This window comes from Urtica dioica, chromosome 1 (genome assembly GCF_054948205.1).
Source record: "Urtica dioica subsp. dioica isolate 48M chromosome 1, U.dioica_male_clone48M_v1_H2, whole genome shotgun sequence".
Taxonomy (NCBI): Eukaryota; Viridiplantae; Streptophyta; class Magnoliopsida; order Rosales; family Urticaceae; genus Urtica; species Urtica dioica.
This window is the reverse complement of record NC_142756.1, coordinates 8,153,527-8,176,557: the sequence shown is the minus strand read 5'-3', so window position 1 is coordinate 8,176,557 and position 23,031 is coordinate 8,153,527. Positions and strand designations below refer to the sequence as shown.

The 23,031-nt window shown below is 37.6% G+C and overlaps 1 pseudogene across 1 annotated transcript; it reads right to left on the bottom strand.

The window, feature by feature from the left end:
• Positions 1 to 2,605: 2,605 nt before the first annotated feature.
• On the bottom strand, positions 2,606 to 3,275 carry LOC149406976 (exonuclease DPD1, chloroplastic/mitochondrial-like; annotated as a pseudogene). Its single transcript, XR_016301753.1, has 3 exons — positions 3,250 to 3,275; positions 2,952 to 3,164; positions 2,606 to 2,851 (listed from the first exon to the last, which is right to left on the bottom strand). The product of XR_016301753.1 is annotated as an exonuclease DPD1, chloroplastic/mitochondrial-like (transcript).
• Positions 3,276 to 23,031: the final 19,756 nt, after the last annotated feature.

Genomic DNA, 23,031 nt, shown 5'->3' with positions numbered 1-23,031 from the left:
CAATTATTTGAAATGAGAACACCGAACACATTAGAACCTTCTTTGATCCCTAATTGAAGCGAAATTGAGTGCACATTGATCTAGTAAGAATGATATAGGCATTAGGAATAACCTGTTGAGCCAAAAAGCCAACCCGGAAATATTTATCAATTATAACCCACTCACAAAAAGCCGAACGTCATACCCTTCTCGATATTTAGTCAGAAAAAGCCGAGCCAATAATTTTTAAATCCCACAAAGAACCCCACTAACGTTAGCGACTCTTGAGTGTCAATATGAGTGATATGAGTGAAATCTTCTACGATTGTGTGACATGTTCATTAGATCCAGAGACACCATGCCGGTGATTATTATCGTAAAAAAAGAAAGAAAGAAAGAAAACGAAAAAAATATATATAATAAAAAAAATGCATGTGTTTTGTTTAATTTTGTGTTGGCATGGTGTTTTGTGAGTTAAGTTAGAGACTTGTGTGAGCGTGATTGAAGTTTGGGGGGAAAACACGGGAAGAGTAAGACTAAATTATGAAGTGAGTGAGTGAGCTTTGTAAGAGGGTTATGAATTTTGGTGAGAAATTGAGTCGCTAAGGTTAGTGTTTAAGCCATTCAAAAATTCCACTCCATACCTTTGACCCAAGCCTGAAACATTACAAGTCTTTTAAGACCTAATTGATGAGCTAGAGAGGATATGCGCACATTAGTGGAGATCAAGGGAGATGAGGGGGCATATGGGTGTGTCGAATCAAAATAAATTCTCATTCATTGTTCGATTTTTGTGTTCTTTTGATGGTGGTTGAGAGGGCTACGAAACCTGATTGTCCGAATGATGTTGAGATTGGGAAACATTGAAACGGTTTAGGGTAACATTCACTTGTATGAGGTCTTTCGCATTTGGTAGTTAGCTTGAAGTTTGAAATCGTGGGTTTCCGTGTCATTGTTAATCGAGAGACTTGAAATTGAGGCAAGCGTTAGTAGTCGAAGTTTGTAAGCATAAAGTTTCACCTAGGTGTAGGTTGTGTTTTGTTTCTTTTTGTCACTTGAGGACAAGTAACGGTTTAAGTTTGGGGGATTTGATAGGTGCGTTAATCATGCGTAAAACTCCTATCCCTCGGCTTAAAACGAGCGAGTTCTCAAGTATCTTTGATAGTTTCTAGTGTGTTTTTGATGATTTACAGGTACAAAGGAGCAGAGAAGCTTAAGTCATTTTCGGAGCAAACGGGAGTCGAAACGGAGCAAAATTGAGGTTTATAAAGAAAGTCAAGGCTGGATATTGACTACTCGCGGCGCGGTAATTATCAGAGCGGCGCCATGAGATACCAGCGCGGCGCCAGAAAAACCCGTCACAGATGGCGGTCATTCCTGTTCAGAATCGCGGCGCGTCGGCTACTTAGAGTGGCGCGATATACCGCGACACTTTACCGTGGCGGCGCGATGGTTGCCATTTGGGAAACTGATTACGCGTTTTTTATTAAACCTGGGCCTTTGGATCTCATTAAGTGGCCCAGATGACTCCGAAATTAGGCTAGAAACATATAAATCCTACCTTTGTAACCTAGACAGACATCTTTTGTTTTGTTATTATTTTGCTTAGGTTGTTTGGCTACTCAGAGCTTTTTGGAGAGACATAGATTAAAGCGCAGTCTTCATCATTTCGTTCAGCGTTATTTTCACAGTTCCAATCTCCTTCCTTTAATCTCTTGAACTCTAGTTTTTATTAATGATAATCATGTCGTTGGTTTATTTGTTTTTGAGTTGTTCATCTTCTTCTTCTATCTTTATTCTTCTCATCATCATGAACTAAACCATCTAAGGGCTATGGCGTGGCGAGACTATGAAACGGTTATGGATTCCATATTATGATAGTGTAGAATTGTTATCGTTCTTGCAGCTTTGTTTAATTCAAGTCTGAATTTAATGCTTGTATAAGAGTAGCTACCTTGTGCATGATTCGTATTTCAATTTAATGCTTGAAAGAGATTAGGTTGATTTTGTTCTTGTTTTGAATTACTATAATACATTCCTATGCTAGATATAGATAGGTTGTTATAGAATCGTGGTATGCTTCTGTGTTCATTGCTTGCCTTGATTTTATTAGTTGAGATCGAAAGATAAAACTTTGGCATAGGCTTAGATTTCTAGATGCTCGAGAGAGGTTTAGTGACACGATCAACGTGAGTGTGATTAGAAAAGTGTGAATGATAATGATAGTGTGTAACTTCCATGAATCCAAACCGTAGAATGAGCTCGTGAAACCATAGTCTTTACTTCTCGCTATTCATACAACCCGTTGCCCTCTGTTTATTTATTTACTTATTCGTTTATAAATTTTGTGTTCCATTCAACAACAGTTTCCTAAGTTCTCTTCGTGCTAGTGAAATTTGAATCTTTAATTTAGCCTAGTCCTCGTGGGATCTACTCGCTCTTTCGAATTACTACTTTTGCGACCACGTGCACTTGCGTGTACGAGAATTTCGCAACAAAAACCTAATAGGTACTATTTAATGATAGCTTAATCAATGACAGCTTTAAAAAAAACGCACATAAATGAGATTTATAAAAAATTCATACTCATAAATGACAGCTTTCCATTTTGACGTTTATTAGCATTCCATTTTGTTAATAGCATTCATCATGGAAGTAATTCACAATTTGCTACCATACCATGTAACATAACAAGAGAAAAGATAAAACAACTATGATTTCCCAACGAGATCAGAGCGTGAAAGCTTAAGGAAAATAGTAAGCCTTTGAAATACCTGTGATAGACAATCCACATCAGCCATCGCTCTATGTGCCGAACCAACCACCGGGATCTCGAACTCCTGGCTGAGCGATTGAAGAGAAATCTTGCCTCCTATTCCTGTAATAGTCCGTTATCAAAGAATAAATAAATAAAACACTTTAGGCCCTGATAGTCTTTTCAACCTCGACAGATTCGAGCATGAAAAAAAAACCAAAAGTACCGTTCAATTTCTTCATTTCCCGAGCCAAAGGGCACGTGTCAAGGAACATCCAATCCGAAGGCAAGTCCACAGAGCAACGCCTGAATTCATGAATCAGAAACGGAAGTAAAAAAACGAGCATTGTGAGCCACCAATAATACCGGGCCTCCGTGTTTCTGACGGCTTTTTGCATATCGTAGAAAGCTCGGTATAAAATCTGATATCCTGTATTATGCAAAAAAAAAATTGAATTAAAACTAAAACTCTCCAACATAAAATGAACGAAAAGTTACAAAGTTCATTTCAATACCTTGGGATATGCGGTTTGCTGATCATATCGGCTGTGATCCATGGTCGTGATTCCTAACTTTTCCATCATTCTAATCTTTGGTATGTTTTGCAGACAAAAAGAGGAGTGGGGGAGGGAGAGCAGAGAAGAAACGTGAAAAAAAAGATGGGATGTTTATATATGACTTAATTAAACCCTAAAAGCCCAAACCATAATCCTACTTCTAATATTAATATATTAATTATTATTATTATTATTATTAAAAAAACACACGGTGATATATAAATAACTATACATAACTAACTTTAATATGTTGTATATATATATATATATATAAGTATATATACAATAACTATATATAACTAACTTTAATATATATATATATATATAAGTATATATATACACGTTGATTACATATATATAAATTTATCAGACAGATGGGACGTTCTATGGGAGGTTGCATCCCTATAGTTCGTTACCAAAATGTACACTGAAATTGGTACGACTACTCTAGGGGACCCCGAATTAAAATATGTCAGACTTTACTTTTCGATATCATGTGTCACCATTTAGCAAGTGAAATACTAATAACTGGTTATGCATATTTATTGCTCTTGTTTTGTGAGTATAGTTGTTCTCGCTGAGCGTTAGCTCACCTATGTATATCCGTTCGTGTTGTAGGTAAACAACCTATGAGCAAGTGAGAGGGTGGATCAGCGGCGACGATGGCGAGAGGGCTGGGTTATGGTTGCCGCTTTCGAAAATAAAAGACTTCCGCTTTGCTTTCAGTTTTTCAATAATCCAAACCCAAGGTTTTATTTTTCATGGTTTAAGTTATGTTTTTCATTTCCGTTAAAGGTTACGACTTTATCTATGGTATTTTTGGTATTATATTTCGATTATGCAACTTCGACTTTTTGGTTGTTTTCGTTCATCGAGTTTAAATGAAAATTTATTTTTAGGTTACGAGTTTTAAAATGAAAATTTATTTTTAGGTCATGAGTTTTCAAACTTTATATTTTAAGTTATGTTTAAAAAAAAAAATTTACCTCAAATTTTCTTAAGTTTTTAAAAAGTAAGATAAGTAAGACGGTCCGAAAAGTCGGGTCGTCACAGTTGGTATCAGAGCAACGAACCTACGACCCCCTTCGCTATCGAGCGTACGGATTCCCCCTACTCAAGTAAGTTAGTACTTTTATTTTTTTGTTTATATCTTAGTCGTATTGTTTTTCTTAGATGGAAAACGTTCAAGCTACTCGTGGACGAGGCAGCGGAAAGCCACGAGGCCGAGGAAGAGGAAGAGGCAGAGTTGTAGCAGATGTCTCAATGCAAGATGCTCATCATGACGCTCCGTTTCCCGAACAACAGGGAGCAACAGAGAATCCCAACGGTCCAACCCCCGCACCTCAGCCAGCGGCTCAGCCAGATCTTGCGTACTCGTTACTGCATTGCTCCAACGTATCGAAGCCCAAGAAGTCGAGATACAGGGGTTGAGGAATCATCTTCCCCAAGTGAATGGAAATGTGGAAGAAGATCAACAAGCACCACCAGCACCTCCCCAGAATGTACCTCAGATGGGCCAAGTTGTTGTGACTGATGATCTTTTCAAAAGGTTCAGGAGGATGAGAGCTCCCGATTTTGAAGGATCGACTGATCCTTTAGTGGCTGATGAGTGGATGTCAGAGATGAAGAAGATCTTCAACTTCATGAATATCTCGGAATTTGAGAAGGTCATATGCGCGTCTTTTGTTCTGAAGAAAGATGCACGATACTGGTGGGAGACAGTAGCAGCTAGAAGAGACACACGCGCTATGTCTTGGGAGGACTTCATCGTGGAGTTCAACAATAAGTATTTCAACATGCGAGCGATGAACACTCAGCAGAAGGAGTTTGCGGAGCTGAAGCAATGGACGATGACTGTGACTGAAGTTGTTAGTAAGTTCAATCAATTGGCCAGATTGTGTCCTCACTTGGTTCCAACAGAGGCATAAAGAGTTAGGAGGATGATGGGAATGTTCCAACTGAAATTGGCCTTAGCCATTGATAGTGGAAGTCAGCCACCTACCACAGTCGCCGGCTGCCTCGAACGTGCTATGCGAGCCGAGTATCACTTGATCCAAGTAAAGGAGGAACGAGCCCAGTTTTACAAGGCTCGAAAAGAGGAGAAAGGCCAGAACCAAGGATCTGACAACATACAACTAAACCAATCAGGAAATCTCCAGCCTAATTACAGTAGTCAAAGCTCCAAGGCACGACCCCAATGGAATGGGAATGGAGATTACAGAGAAGCCATCCTGGAAATGGTGGTAACGCTAACACCAAGGTCAAGACAGAGGTAGCGACATTTCCTATATGCAACACTTGTGGAAAGAGGCATCCTGGAGAGTGCCGGAGGGGAAACATGACCTGCTTCAAGTGTGGTCAGCCTGGTGACTATATTAAAGATTTTCCGAAACTGAATTTTGCTCCGAATGCACAGTATCAACAACACAATCAAAATGGACGACTCAACTCCATGCAAGCTGCCATTGAATGACCATAAATTTTCCAGGGTCGACTTGAGGCACCACCCACAACTCAGACGCCACCGCCGTCCCAAGGTCGCATTTACGCCTACACCAACTTCGATGCTCTAGCCAGCTCTTCGAATGTTGTAGCAGGTCAGCTTCTTATAGCTCACTTTGATGCTCTAGTTTTGTTTGACTCTGGTGCTACGTATTGCTTTATTTCATTGGAACTGGCTAGAAAATTAGGTGATAGTGTAGTAAAAACTAGGAAGGTTTTCAGGACGGCATTTTTTGGAATTGATCTAGGGTTTAAGAAAAAGTTTAACGCTTCGCAAAGCGGTGGAATTTTAAAAAATTTCTTTTCAAGTAAAAACAGTTTTTTACTAACCTAGACAAAGAGCAAGTACATATAAATAAAAACTATTATGAGCTAAGAAGTTTACTAACCTTTCTTGAATCTTGAACTTTGAGAAGCTTTTGGAAAGTTTGCAATGCTCGTCTCCTCGCAGCACGTCTCTCTTTCTTTCCTCGGCAACTTGAGCAACCACGATGGTTTCTATCACTAAATCACTTGAAATAAAAGGAATCAGTGAGTGGGCACTTTTAAACACTACGACTTAAGAACGAGTCTTGAAGTCGCAGAGCTAAACTCTAGGTCAAATGAGGACCTAGGTGCCAAAACAATAAAACGAAATTGACTAGAGAGAGAGAGGAGAGGGGCGGCCAAGTTCTAGAGAGAGAGTCTCTCAAATCTCTTAAACTTGGATGAATGAAAAGTGTGGAATGAGGCTCCTATTTATAGGAGAGATCTCTCCTTCAATAAGGTAGTTTCCTCTTCTATAGAATATCACATATTCATGAGCCAATTTCCCTTTTCCTTCAAAGAGTCACACGGCCAAGGCTTGCCAAGCAAGTCCTTGGATTTGTTTCCTCTTTTATTTGCTTCTCTCTTGACTCATTTGGGCACCCACCTTGGTTTCCCTTTAGGGGAAATTTGTTTCCTCTTTTTCTTTTGGCAAGTATCTTCATACATTCATGCACAAAATATTCTCTCTTTATTTGGGTATGTTGGGCGCCTATACCATCTAGAAAAAGGCTTCTAGAAGCTTTTCCATTTGTTCATAACAACATGAAAAAGGCCCATTAAGAATTTTCAATAAAATTCTTATGAAATGAAATTAATCCACAAGGCCCAATTAATCTTATTATGGCCGAGTGTTACTTGTCATCAAATGACCATGTCAAAAAATTTATTGACATTCATTTCATCCTATGTCTCAAAAGACAAAAATACCATTTTGACAATTTTCGTTCTTGTTTTGACTTAGCTTCCAGTTTAACTATTCCTAATCGATGTGATTCGTGACAGTGACCTCATGGACCCAAATGAACAAAGCTTGAGCTAAACACTTGGACTCAAAAGTTCACAAACCTTTTCCAAGTTTAGCTTAATGCCAACTGACTCCACTAAAGAGTTGACACTGAAAATCTCTCGGTTCAAATGAATTTATTTTCTACTCAAGAATTCAACCTAATTATGATGAGCGGATCCACTGAATATTATCTATGTTTACCCTTCATGAATGTCATCAGCTAGTCGGGATTTACTAAATTACCATTTTACCCTTCTAGCTGTTATTTCCTCAACTCCTTTGTCGCTTGTGAATAAGTTAGAAACAATGTATTGACGAGGAGCTAACAAGTCACATTGTTTCATCCAAAAGAGTCAGGACTCAATTTGGACACTGGCCAGTTCATTTATTCACACTCCAAGGAACAAAGCATGATGTGACATACATTGCATTTCAGCAATCTTGTACATGAATTCCATATCTATGAGAACTTCACAAAGTTACTCATGACATTCTCACAACTTAGTACTTCACCAATAGGCCCTGTTCGGAATCACATAGTGAGTCCGAACTCTGACTTTCTCAAATGAGAATACTAAGGTGTGAAATGGCATGTCTCATTTCAGGATTAAGGTAAGCATGATGCAATTCATACATAGTGACTTCGAGACATAAGAGGTTAAATAGTTTGTTCTTATCTTGTCTCTAGAAGTACACTGGTCAATTCAGTACCTTCGGAAGATACCTAGAAGAACTATAGAGTCTTCAACTCTCAATGCCTCATAACCAGACATCATAGATTCTTCTAACAATTGTACTGAGGTCAATAGTCCTTTGACCCTAAGATTGTGAATATATCGTTTTAAGCAAACTACGAAGAGTTTGTTCATGCAAATCTACATTTGTCTCTTCGTAAGTTGTTAAGTTTGTTTATGGACTAAAAGACTAAGGTTTTATCATAAAGCTTCAAACAAAGAAAGAATGAATGAAGGTTTCAACTTTATTATTCAATGAATAGGCAATTACAAGCAAGAGTCTTCATGAGACTTTATTACATCAAATGTACAAAATAAAGACTACAACTCTTCTTGTGGGCACCATTGACAACAGCATTACCGTCTGGTGATGTGCTATTATCAGAGTACTGTTTAAAAAAAGTACCGATAATAATTGGTGGGCATGAGTTAAAGAGTGAATTCATTATCTTAGAAATGAAAGACTTTGATGTTATCTTCGGTATGGACTTCTTAGGCGAGAATAATGCAATGATCGATTGTCATGGTAAAAGAGTAATCTTCAAACCGGTAACGGGAAGAGGGTTCACCTTTGAAGGAAGGCCACTCAAGACATCAAAGATGTTGGTGTCAGCATTACAAGCTGGAAGATTGATGAGTAAAGGGTGTTAAGGATTCCTAGCGTCGGTAGTGGACAAGACTAAGGATGTAGAAGCAACTCCAAACGACGTGCCAGTGGTGAGAGATTTTATTGATGTTTTCCCCGAGGATTTACGAGGCCTAGCTCCAGAGCGTGAGATTTCTTTTGGGATTGAATTACTACCTGGTACGGGACCGATTTCTAAGTCACCCTATCGAATGACGCCAATTGAACTCAAGGAGCTGCAATCACAACTTCAAGAGTTATTGGATAAAGGGTTCGTTCGGCCAAGTCATTCACCATGGGGAGCACCGGTTTTATTCGTGAAGAAGAATGATGGATCTTTCTGTATGTGCATCGACTACAGAGAGCTTAACAAGGTCACCGTCAAGAACAAGTATCCGTTTCCTAGGATTGATGACTTGTTTGACCAACTCAAGGGAGCAAAAGTATTTTCGAAGATAGACTTGCGATCTGGGTATCATCAATTGCGAGTCAAGGAAGATGACATTCCAAAGACGGCATTCCGTACCCGCTACTGTCATTACGAGTTCACGGTCATGCCGTTTGGACTTACTAATGCACATGCGGCATTCATGGACATGATGAATAAGATCTTTAGCAACGTTTTGGATAAATTTGTAATTGTCTTCATTGATGACATTCTGATTTACTCTAAGAGTGTCGAAGATCACGAAGAGCACCTGCGAGTTGCACTACAGACGTTGAGGCAACATCAGCTATATGCCAAGTTCTCAAAGTGTGAATTTTGGCTAGATAAGGTGCATTTTCTTGGTCATGTGGTTTCTAAGGATGAGATCTATGTTGATCCTTCCAAGATAGAATCTGTGAATGATTGGAAACCGCCTCGAAGTGTGACAGAAATCAGGAGTTTTCTCGGTTTAGCTGGCTACTATAGAAGATTTGTTGAATGATTTTCTACTTTAGCTGCTCCACTCACCGCCCTCACAAAGACGGTCCGCAAAGTCGGGTCGTCACAGAAGATTAGTGGCATATTTCTTTTGTGAAAGCAACAGACCAGACTCCATGTAATGAACTTGAATGCCAAGAAAGTAGTCCAAGGACCCCAAATCTTTCAGAGCAAACTGACCAATATTGAGATGACAAACCAGGCTCTCAAGATATGAGAATGGAAGCTGGTGACAAGAAGAATATCATCGACGTAGACTAATACATATTGAGTGAGTTGTGGAGAAGTTTTAATAAACAGAGATTGGTTTGTTTTAGCCGGAAGAAACCCTACTCGGAGAAGGACATCTCATAGCTTGTCAAACCAGGCCCGGGGAGCCTGCCTACACACAAGATTTGGTGAAGAAGAATATGTGAAACCCTCAAGTTGTTGTAAATATACCTATTCGTGCAAGTTTCCGTTGAGAAATGCATTATTTACGTGCAGTTGGCGAATGGACCAAGTCTTTTCAAGTGCAAATGTAAGAACAACAGAATGGTGGTTTGTTTAACTATATGGCTGAAAGTCTCATGAAAATCAAATCCCGCAACTTGCTTAAAACCCTTAGCAACAAACCTGGCTTTATGCTTGCTTAGTGTGCCATCTGAGTTTTGCTTTAGCTTAAATACCCACTTGCTACCAATGGCTTACCTATCCGGTGGAAGAAGGACCAAATTCCACGTTTTGTTCTGCAATAAGGCAAGAAATTCATCCCTCATAGCTTGTTTCCAAGCTTCCGAGGATAGGGCTTCAGAGACAGATTCAGGCTCCTTCGTAGCATAGAGGACTCGAGGCCTGAAGATTCCATTTTTGCTGTGAATAACCATAGAGTAGAACGGGGCAGGGTTTGGTGAAATGTTTTGTGTGTTGGAGGAGGAAGAAAGGGATGGAGAGAGTGGTTCTTCATGTGATATTACAGGATCGAGGGAGGGTGAAATGGAAGTGGAAGTATCTGATTGAGATGGTGAGGCAGACGAAGAAAAGGTGAGAGTTGGAAGAGGAGTGTGAACGAGTTGTAAAGGAGGAGATGAAGTGGTTTGAAATTGAGGCTATGGTAGAGATGAAGGAAATATGGTTGTGTAAAGGAAACAGGCTTCATTGAATACGACATCCCTAGAGATAAAAATTCTACCTAAAGAATCCAAGCACCTATACCCCTTATGATTTAGGCTATACCCTAGAAATATATAAGGCTTGGACCAAAAATCTAGTTTGTGGTTATTGTGTGGACGTAGGATGGGAAAACATTCACAACCAATATTTTGAGTTGAGAGTATGAGGGTTTTTACCTTAAATAGAGTCTTAAGGGGAGTTTCCATGGTAAAAGTCGGTGTAGGATATAAACAGAAGTTCGGAAAGCCTTATCCAAAAATTTTACAGGCATCGATGCTTGAGCTAGTAAGGTGAGCCATGTTTCCACAATTTTATGATGCTTGCGTTCGGCTACACCATATTATTGGTGTATATGTGGATATGATTTCGATCGGTAATTCCTTCGGAATTAATAAATGCAGTGAAGGCCCTATACCCTCCTCCCCAATCTGATTGAACAACCATAATCCTTTGCCCAAGTTGTAGCTCAACATGTTTCTGAAAACGCTTAAACGTGTTAAGCGCTTCTGATTTCTGTTGCATCAGATATATCTAGGCGTATCGAGAGAACGTGTCAATGAAGTGGATATAATATGAGTATCCCCTTGCAGAGGGAAACGATGATGGGCCCCATAAATCTGTGTGAACAAGTTGAACAGGTTTGGTAAACTTAGTATCATAATTTAGTAATGGACTTTTGTGAATTTTACCTAAGCAACAAGTTGTGCACACTGAAAAAGAATTTGTATTGATATAAGGAATGTTACACTTTTGGAGAACAGATTTTACAACTTTCTTAGATGCATGAGCTAGTCTCTTATGTCATACATCAAAAGCATTGTTACAGGTAGGCGTTGAACTAGATACAAAAGCATTGACATAATTCTCTAGACTTGAGTTGAGCAGACTTGAACTTGATTTTGGAGACACTGACTGAGAGCTGGACTAGAACTTGAGCGAGAGCTGACTTTTATCGAGCACATAGAGACCATTGTGTAGATGACCACGCACAAGTACTTGCTTAGAGACCTGATCCTTCACAAGATAAAAGGTGAAGTGAAACTCAAAGAAGACATTGTTATCAGTTGCAAACCTAGACTCACTAAGAAGATTTTTGGTAATATTTGGAACATATAAGAGTTAATCTAAGAGAAGAGGTTTCTGTTGTGACTAGTATAGTTTTGAATTTAGTTTGACCTATGTGATAGATTTGGAGGCTCGTACCATTATTAAGAAAAACTTTCTCCGATCATGTGAACTCTTGTTTAATCATCAGATTGTCTTCAACGGAAGTTATGTAGTGTGTGGCACCAGAGTCGGGATACCAGCTGAAGTCTTGAACCAAAGATGGAGTAGCAAGCATTGCTGAAGGCGTGAAGTCATTCAGTGGAAACTCATAGAAATCATTTGAACCAAGGTTGTATTGAAAATCGCCAACAACTTCATCGCCCATCTGAGCCAGATGACCTTGAGCGTCATGAATATCTTGCAGTTGTCCATGCCCTGAGAAGTTTTGATCAAACCTGTAGAAGATAGATGTGACCAGAAGACCGTTCTTGCCGCAGAGTTGGCACTGAAGTCGTCCTCGACCAAATGAACCGCCGCGACCTTGATTTGAATTTGGAGCTGAGAACTGAGTTCCTCGTCCGGAGTTGAACATGGCCTGAGCACCATAGCCGGCGTGGTGGAAATTTTGGCCGCCTCTTTGAGAGTAGAAGTCGTCTTTCTGAGATCGACCATAGTTCAAACCACGACTAAAATTCGAACCACGACCTCGATTCCAGTTGGTATTTAGGTTGTATTGAGCCAAATTCGTTGTAGGAGTATCGATCTGGTTTAGAGTTTGAGATTTTCTTTTGATTCTGCTATCTTGAGTATGTAGACGAGACTCGACGTCGACAACCGTGAAAGGCTCAACTCTTGTTTCTATGCTCATGATGAAACCTTCAAAGGCTGGATTGACTATTTTGTTCTCCAGATTACGCTCGGAAGTGAAATTTGGTGGAGGAATGACTTCGGACAGAAGGAATTTCTGCAGATTGTGACCTCGCAGAGTGACTAACACTTGCTGGCACCAAACAATGTAGTTGTTTCCGTCGCGTTTTGATGCTATTGGATGAGCAAAGGTAACAAACGACTGAGTAGCATTCGGATCCATAATGAAACTGAGAGGATGATAGGTTCAATAGGATGGCGATCGGAGAAAATGAAAAAAATCCGATCAGGCGTCAAAAGAAAGAAGCTCTGATACCATGGTAAGGTAGAGATAGATTGGGATAAAGCGAGAAGACGAAGATTTTTTTGATACAATTGATATTAGAGTGAGTACAGAGTTTAAATATTCCAAAGTAATAAACGACAGTGCATATTAGCTAAGGTAAAACGACAGACAAATAAAAAAAAGAGAAAAAAAACGACACGACGTTTTACTATTCAACACTAACCCGAAAGGAAAAATCATAATTATAAATATTTTCCTGTCAATGAATCCAAACTCTACCTGCACTGAGACTGGCCATTCACTTTTCATTCTATGGATGTACGGCAATAAAGCAATCCAATAAAGGAGAAATATGTGGCATTCTAAAGTATAGGACCAGTAGCTTTATATCATCGCGAATTTGACTACTTTTTTGTTTGTTTGGAATATCTAGAAGTTCCTTTTATTTATTTAAGGCATGGAATGCTATTTTAATCAGCATTCTCGTCACCGGCCACTTATATGTAAATTGGTCATGACTCATACCCACATACTACCTTCCGTACTATATAACTTGTAACGATAGATTCAATTATTGATTTATGTGTCGTTCCTTGACCTTTCAAAGGGTAAGAATCTATGGGGTGGTATTAATTAATATTAATATTTTTGTCTGTTGTTCATTTACGTATAGATTTGTTCTTCGTAATATGTGATCAGTGGTCACTGAATTAGTTTTGAGTTTTAACCACATTAAATACGAATATCGTAAATTTTCTTTAATCTATGTAATTTACTGTAGAGACTAATGCTGTAAAAAAAAAAAAATATTCTTCTTTTGAACTTGTCCAAAACTTCTTTGAAAATAAAGTTCTTTAATTTATATATCACATGAATATTAAAGTTCTTGAGATATATAAATTACGAGTATTATGATGTGTTATTATTTTTAAATAATTATTAGCGGTAAATGTATACCATGCCATTGATGCTCTCATAAACATATATATATATATATATATATATATATATATATATATATATATATATATATATGAACTAAGCCTTTGAGATTTCAAAATAGTCAACATTTGAATTTTTTTAACAAATAGGACAAAAGATCAATTGTTAATAGGTTGGATTTTCATGGTTGGGTTTTTAACAACGTTGACTATGTCACATTTAATAATCAGTAATAATTGCTAATATGTTTTTAGGTTTAAGGTTTCATAGTTTAAAACTGTGCAGCTAATAATCGTTAAGAATTTTTTTTCGTGAGTTTTTTCCCGATTTTTTTTCTTTGGGTTTTTGTCAGAGCGGATAGAGGAAATGGCAATGGTGATTATTTTATAGTGAAATTTATTGATGGCTAGAAGTTAATAATAAGTGCCGGCTAATTAACCAAAGTTTCTAAAACGTTGGCCAAAATAAAATTTCAACGTTTCAATTTGTCTTCATTGCTAGAGCACCCTAAAAATATATATTATATCCTTAGTTTTACCCGTGAGAAAAAAAAACCATTACTTCATTGTATAATAGCGACATGATATTGTGGAAATTTGTGCGTAGCTCGATCATTGTGGGTTTCTTTTTCAGATTTGTGAGCCGTGAGAGTCCATGAGACTGTAATATGGGATCGTCCATGCCCAATTTGGTAACCTTCACGGCTCTCATGGTCGGTAGCAGCTAGGCCGGATACCCCCGCTAGGCATTCGTTTTCTAGGTTGACATTCTCTCGCGCAGCTACATCAACTTCGGCTCAGACTTTCGGGAGTCAGGCTTCCCATACCAGGAGATATACTAAAAGCGCCCACTGGATTCAATTATGTTCAACCAGACTCCCAACGTTCAATTTTGTACGCAAGAGAGATGGAAAAATAATTAATATATTTTTATTTTTGGAATAACAATGATTTTTTAATAAGTTTGTTAAGTCTGAGTTCTGCATTCTAAAATTTATAGAGAATTTTAGTTAAAGTGCAACTAAAAGATAACATGAATAAAGAATTAGGTTTTTTTTTTTAACTAGAGAGCGCCGCTCTCTCTGAGCACGGTGTTTCTTTTAAGAGCTCTGCTTTCTTCTCCCCATGGCTCCGGATGCACGGTGTGCCTCCAATCTGGGGGGCGACGCTTTTCTTTAAAAAAAAAATTGGCTCGTAAGCCACAGAAGTGCTAACAATTGTGTTTTAGCCAACCTTTCGTTAATCCTGAAATCATCTTTGACATATTTGCTAATAAGAACAGACGAAGCATGTTTATTCTTGTGTACAATTGATTGTCCATAGCACGTATGATCTTTAACATATGACCTTATGACCCACAATCCAGATTTCTTGCAAACTGACGCATTCATCTTCCACGAATACTGAACATTCGAACAACCAATGCAATAACGAGTTTTACTTGATCTAAACACCTTGAATTTAAAATTATTGCGAACAACAGTCATTCCAATAGCCGTTTGAAGAACACTTTGCGTCTAAATACATTATTAACATTAATTTCAAAATTCATAGGAAAATTCCTCAAATCGGGTTCATCGTACAAAACAATTTCTAGGGTCGTAGGTTCTTCACTACAATTAGCCACCAATTCTATCGTTGATATATGGCATTGTTGCTCAAATAATTTCACTGTAAATCAGATAAATTTATCCAGCAAAATAAAAGATTGTATAAGCAAAATAAAAAGACTCCTTCATTGAAAAACAAAAAAACTTACCAGACTCTATGAGTGAAAATGAAGAACAATCATCCATGGTGTAATGTTGGGTTATGAAAAAGTGAAAATGGATGTTCAATAATCAGTTTTATGAAACATCAGAGTATTGTAAAATTTGAATTAGAATTGGCGGCTAACTGAGATCAGAAATATCGCCAATATGAAAACAAAATAAAGTCAATAAATGAAGAATATATTTACAGATTGTATATTATATTTTGCCACAAAAATAGAAACTGATTGTCTAAAGTCAACCGCTAAATCTTCCAAAACCACACGTCCAAAAATTCAAAAAAACACGTTATCTCCTTTCCTAATCGGTTTGATTCAAAATTTAAAAACATAACTGCCTAATTTATAATTAGAGGCCGAATTAATAAGGGCAAATGTGTAAAAAAAAATTCAATTAATGTGATGCCACGTAAGCATCTTGGCTATGTTCATTGGAAAATCAAATTACCCCATCCGGTGTTGCTGAAATAATGAGGACACGATTTAATGTGGAGGTAACATATTATAGAGCATGGAAGGGACGTAAAGAGTCCTTGAGGGATCTTCGCGGTGAGTTTGAAGAGTCATACAGTCATTTACCAGTAGTTGGTGAAATGATCAGAGAGAAAAACCCAGGTTTTCTACTTTTTTAGCTGTTGTTAATTAATTTCTCTGCTTATTTACATGGTTCATAAAATTGTAAATGTGTTATTAATTTACATTACATTAACAATTGTGTCAGTTGTGATATCTTGTTACCCAGTTAATTAAATGCGTATTTTCTAAACTGCTTGAAATTGGTATTTCAGGTTCATATACGGTGACCGAGACTGAATCGGATGGTATTTTTAGGTCTTTCTTCCTTGCATTTGGTGCTTCGGTTCATGGGTTTCAATATTGTCGTCCTGTAATATCCGTGGATGGCACTTTCTTGAAAGGAAAATCTCATGGTACCTTACTTCTAGCTACGGCTCAAGATGGTGACAATCATTTGTTTTCGTTAGCTTTTAGTATTGTGGATTCTGAAAATGACAAATCTTGGTCTTGGTTTTTTAATCATATTCGAGTTGTGTATGGTGTTAGAAAAGAGTTGGTGTTTGTTTCGGATAGGCACAAGTCAATTCAGAAGACGGTCAATACTGTGTATCCGGAAGCCAAATTTGCTATATGCATGCAACATCTTTGGGGTAATGTGAAGGCAAATTTTGGTAAAACCTATATCCAGCCTCTTTTTTATAGATGTGCTAAAGCTTATTCTGTAAGAGAGTTTGAATATTGGCTCAATATACTCTCCAACAACAAAATAAAAATAGAAAAGTATCTTCTCAAAGCTAATCCAGAGCTGTGGGCTCGGAGTAAATTCCCTGGAAAGAGGTTTAATGTCATGACCACAAACATATTTTAGTGTTTGAATGCTGTTTTACGATATGTTAGAGGTTGGCCGGTAGCATGTCTTGTTTTGAGTTATAGAAGTCTAATTCAAAATTTAATCAACAAGAAGAGGGAGTTAATTCCAAAGATGCAATCAGGTCTGACTGGAACTGGTTTTAAGATGTTTTTTGAATCGCATGAAGCTGCAAGATCTATTCATGTAAGTTCTATCATATTTATGTGCTCTGTTAATAAAAGGTTTATTAACTACCAATTTACATCAAATGTTGTCAGGTTAATGCAATTAATGAAAATGAGTTTGAAGTTGTTGATGGTGCAATTCGCCGAGTAGTTAATTTTTATCTTAGGACTTGCACATGCTGTTATTGGCAACTTGAAGATTTTCCATGCTCTCATGCGTATTGATTTCGTCCCATCTTATTATACCCAAGAATACTTTTCAGCCACATACGAGAAATATGTGTTCCCAATTTCTCATGAAGGTGACTGGGAGCTCCCTGTTGATGCTCAAGTTATTAAGACTCCTATTCATAAACGTCAAGCTGGACGACCGAAAGAGAAGAGAGGTATCGATCGAAGCATGAAAGATTTCACCCGTATAATCATCGCTGTGGCAAATGTGGTCAGATTGGTCATAACAAAAGAGGTTGCCAAATTTAGTTGGATTTTGTTTTCTTTTATTGTTTTTTGGGCTTATGTTCCTATGTGACTATAGTTTTAAGTTTTCAAGACATGTCTAATTATTATGTTTATTAATGGCTGAATTTAACTCTATGCATATTCAATTCAGTGATAGTGAATGTTTTTAGATTTGGAAACATTGTTAATTAACAACCAATTTACTGTTTTATTAAGTTTCTGATTACATGTTAATTGTCAACAATTACAATCATACTGATGTAAATTGGTTGTCAATTAATGTATATGCTTGTAAATAGACAAAAAAAAAGTTATAAGTTGTAGATATAACATTCTAACTGTATTGAGAAGAAACTCACACTTCAAAAACTTAAATACATATCGACGTGAGCATTATAGTAACATGGCATCACCAATAAACAGAGTCATTTTCCATTAACCACTAGCATTTATCATCAAGTCTTCCAAAAAGTGCTAAGGGACCCAAAATACATTTCCAAAAAGCCGTAAATACTAGAGTTTAAGACATTAAAACAGTAAATAAGCTAAATTCCTAAGTCAAAAGATGGTTGACTTATTGGTTCGTCACCGACGTTATCTGCACTGTGGCCTTCATTGTCTTTAAGAGGATTCTCGTTGTCGTTCCTTCTGTTTTTGGTTTCAATGACGTACGGAGATGTTGTAAAGACGGACTTCCTACATGTACGTTTCGTTCTTGGATGTACGGGTTGTGGTATTAGGATCTTTGGCGATGCCTTTTTTGGTTGTGGTTGAGCAATTTCCACGTGTGCAATGTACTGCTATTAACAATGATATAGATATTCAATTCACAAATTGACATATTAATCATCTCATCATGACCAATCAACATTTAACTGTTTATATTAATACATGGGGGTTGCCTACCCTACATCACTGGCTTGGGGAATGTCTGACAAGTTAGTTAGCTGCCTGGGAAGTGTTTGGCTGGGAGTTCAGTCTTCATTGTCGGCTTGGACACTGGTTTGCCGTTATTCCTCAAGCGTTTATATACGCGACCAGGTACAACTTTAGGCTCGGCCACCTCCTCTTGAACAACCTGTGGACGTTGTTCAAATTCGTAGTTGTTAAGTAAGCTATTCAACACATCATTTACAGTAAAAACTCAATCATCTTGTAGCTTCTGCATGTCGTCCTGTGACAAGTTACGGTTAGTTTACAAGACTAACACTGTTTAGGTTTCTAACTACATTTAGTTACTGGACTATAATGAGTAGCCTTTTCCCCTAGCAGTGGTGAGATATCCTGAGATGAAGTTATGTGAATATTGTGTCAACTAGTACTATTGTTTGTATAATTTTTGTATTGTACCATGGAAATAGACTCTGAGGCTGTTGTGTCCACATTCATTGTCCTTTTCCTAAGCATCTGTAATTAAGACTACAATATTCGTAGTGACGGTTTATCAGTTAAATATGCTTATAATAAGATCATACCATGTTTGTTAATGTCATTTGGTGGGCTGTTGTCTTGTTATTTTTTTCTCCCCTTGAATCTGTAAATGGATATCGATATAACGACGTTGTAATTCAATTATTAGATTCAGTCATATTTGAATACCTCTTTTTTTTTTTTGGAGTTGGACTGGGGTCGTCTCTTGAACATGGGTTGTCTCACCCATGTCTCCTGAATTGGTGTTGTCTCCTGAATTGGGGTTCTTTCCTGCTAATTTCATGTGTGATGAGTTAAATAATCCAATTTACAGATGGTTAGCCGTAGTTACAAGAATATAATTCTTATAGGAATGGTTTCATTTGAGTGACGCGGTTCTTCGCCTTTGTCAGTTGGTGATGATCTTCTTGATTCCTGTAAATTGATTGTTAGATGTATAACTATTTTAATACAATAAACAACCCTTACCATGTTTCTTCTTTGCTGCCTCGGTGTTGCTTCGTCATAATCCTTACGGATGTATGCTTGAAATAATTCCATTAACGCGTCGTACTTATCATGAGATTCATCCACACGTTGCTTGAGGACTTCTACTGTTTGGAGAGCGTGATCCAATTTCATGTGCATGTCCTCGGTTGAATGGCTAGGCATTTCAGTGTCCGAGCCTCTTGAACTACTAGCAACGCCTTTGCCCTTGTCAACCGCATTGAGGATAGGCTCTGGACTGGCAGGTAGGAATAGCCATTTAATCCGAAACCCGTTAGCCCGTCGGGTATCCGAACTAAACGGGCCGGGTGATACCCGCTCGAATGGGTTAACGGGTTAACGGGTAATACTCGTTATCATATTTAGCAGGTACGGGTCGGGTGGCGGAAATAACATACCCGACCCGTTAACCCGTTAACCCGACCCGTAAACATTAAAAAAAATCATAGAATTTCGATATAACTTATACGTACTCTCACACATATAATTTCAGTTTTTATACTACTATATAACCTATGTAGTAGTGACAATTTTTTCTTATAATATGAGTCGAATTTTTTATATTAAAAAAAGCGGGTTAACGGGTGCATATTTTTGGCACCCGTCACCCGGTGGGTATACCCGTTACCCGCCCCGTTTAAATAAACGGGTTAACGGGTATGGGCTAACGGGTATTTTTTTGGCGGGTATGGGTATGGTAATGGTGTACCCGCTAAAACCCGTACCCACTGCCATTCCTACTGGCAGGGTCTACGAGCTCAATGTATCCTTCTGCTATTTCCTCCTCCGTAGCGTTCAGTGGACGAATACGAACCTAATACAAAAAAAAAAAAATCATTTACAACAATTTATTTACATATTTACAATGATGAGTGTGGACAATTATTTACCGTATCATTATCGAATATATGATGTTGGAGTTCGTCGTATTCTGGGCTGAAGTTGAAATTTCATTTCATTAGTCGGGTTATGCTTAATCCGGTGGTTTGGGATGTGTATTCGTGATACTCTAAATCTGGGATGACTTCATACACTCACGCAATCAATGGATGTAGGAACCCATCAATGTTGAATCCTGTTCTTTCAGCAGCGTAGTTCTTTGATTATTTTTAAGGATTTGAATAAGGCTTGTAGCTAACTGTCCCCACAGATAAATTTTGAACAAGTCTGTGTCGATGGCCATTTTTAAATGGTCATCGGGAATTTTTTCTTGGCGCTCACGAGGGAGAATCATGGTCTCCAAAATGGCCAAGTTGATGAGTGCTACTTTTTCTTTGTCGTTCCCACCAAATTTACTGTTCAGAATCCCGAGCAAGTATGGCGCTCGCTGAGTTCCGGCCACTTTGAAGTATTCATCATTCAAGTGATTGTCCGAACGAAGCTGATCTTGTAAACGCGGTACACTATCACAGTTTAACCCTGTAAATACAATTACATTTAAAATGTAAATAAACTGAATATTAATATCAACTTTAATTTGATAAACAAACTTATAAAATGAATTGAAACGAACCTGAATTTATTTCAAAGTCGTAGATATTGAATACCAATATGTTTCCCCCGATGTTAAAATGGAGCTCTTCTTTGTTCCCCGACTCCACTTGACTAAGGACAAGTAAATGTGCTAGTCTTTGGGTACACTTCTCCCTTAGGATGTTGCAGATGAGCGAATGGCCCCTGATTGAATAACTCCATTTGTTGTTGAGTATTGAGGAGTGACATCAGGTTGTTAATGACATTGAATGACGAATGTACTATTATTCATTGTTTCAAGTCCCAATTTTCTCATTTCACAATCAGTTCACCAATCTACAAAGCAAATGTATTATTGTTAGAATAAACAACCTATAGTCGCATATTAACAGCAGATATTCAAATTTATTTGTGACTTATTGACACAATTATCAGAATGTTTATATTAACTTATAAACAAGCTATTTACATATATACTTATCTCCACTTATTTACAGCTAATTTACATAAACTCAATTCACTACATCAAACCATGTAAAACTGGATTGTATGAGTTCATATAATTGAATTATAATACATTTACAGTATTAAACCAGTAGTAATAAAACATCTAACATATTTAAACATGACCACATTTAAAACATACCTTTGGTTCTTTTATTTTCCGACGAGACGACTTGATCTCTTTTTCTTGTCTGTGCTCGGTGTTTACCTTTTTCTTTGATGGAAATTTCTTCGCCATTGTAATTATATCTGTTAATAACAAATTTTTAAACATCATAACATCAAATATACATCACAGTAAGGAGAAAGATTTAACTATCGGCCTTAAATCTTGGTCATTCGTTCAAACAATATTTTCATATTACAAACCCTTAATTAACAGTTTTGACAAAAAAAAAAACATTAGCACCCAAACTTTATTTTTCGGTAAAGTAGGCACAAAAAATAACATGCAAACCCTAATTAACACTCTAATCATCTAAGATTAATTAACATCCAACCCGAAATTATCACAGTAAGGAGAAAGATGATTTATGTTTCGAAACCATATTTTTGTTAATACAATAATAAAATCGTCAAAAAAGTTTAGAACAACCATTTTTGAAAAAAAAAAATGAAAACCCTCTGGATATTACCTTTCTTCGGCGTCGGGTTTGAGTGTTATAATCTTCTATCTTCTAAAAGCATCCAAAAAATCTTCAGTCGCCGAAATAACCCCAGAAACTTCGATCACCAGAGTCCGAGATTTTTTTTTTGGGTTTCAAATTTTTCGGGCTTTTGGGTTCGAAATTTTTGTTTGTGTGAATAGTTGGGCTTGCGTGTATCAGTGGTTTTAATTAATGACATTAATGATGTTCCTCGAATACCGCGAGTAGTTATTGACCGTATATTTGTTTTTAAATTTTTTAATATTTGGTGTGTAAAGGGGCGGAAATTATTTGGGGACATTTTAGTATTTTAACAATCCGTAAATAGATTGATGTGGCTATTAACAGGAAATTAACATAATGTTGGCTAAATTCAAAATCTCTATAGCCTTGTGGCTATATACCTATATAACCCTTTCTTTTTTGGTCTCCATTTCCTCGCAGTGGCGTATGACCTCGTCGGATATAGCATAGGCCGCCGGCCGAGGTCCCAATGGTGGTGGTCCAATGACTCGAGCATCCGTAAGGGGGAATTTTGGTTGGATGGAGTTTTTAACCTCGGCGAGGAGTGTTGGAGACCGTATGCTGGGCGGCAATCGATTTTAGGTGGGTTTTGGATTTTGAAGGCCCGTGTTTGTTATGATATGCATTTAATTTTCTGTTGGATTTTCTTGTGGTTATTTTGATTATTATTTGTGGGTTTGTATCTCTATCCCTTTTTGTGTTGTTGAACTCTTTACTATGTTGGATTTTGCTTGGCTTGATTTTGATGGGAGATGAATTAGTCATCATCCTCCGTCCCGATTTGGGCTTTCTATTAGATTTGTGTCTATACACGCTGAAGAATAATATTCTCCAGCTTCATCTGACCTTGGTTGATTGGACATATCCACCGACCATTTTCGGGATTTTGAAAGAGTTTTATGCGTGCTTGATTTTTAATGTGTTTTTTGGTCTTCCGTTGTCGGAAGCATGCACAAGATGGGTGATTATTTCTACTTAGTTGTATATTCTCTACAACTTA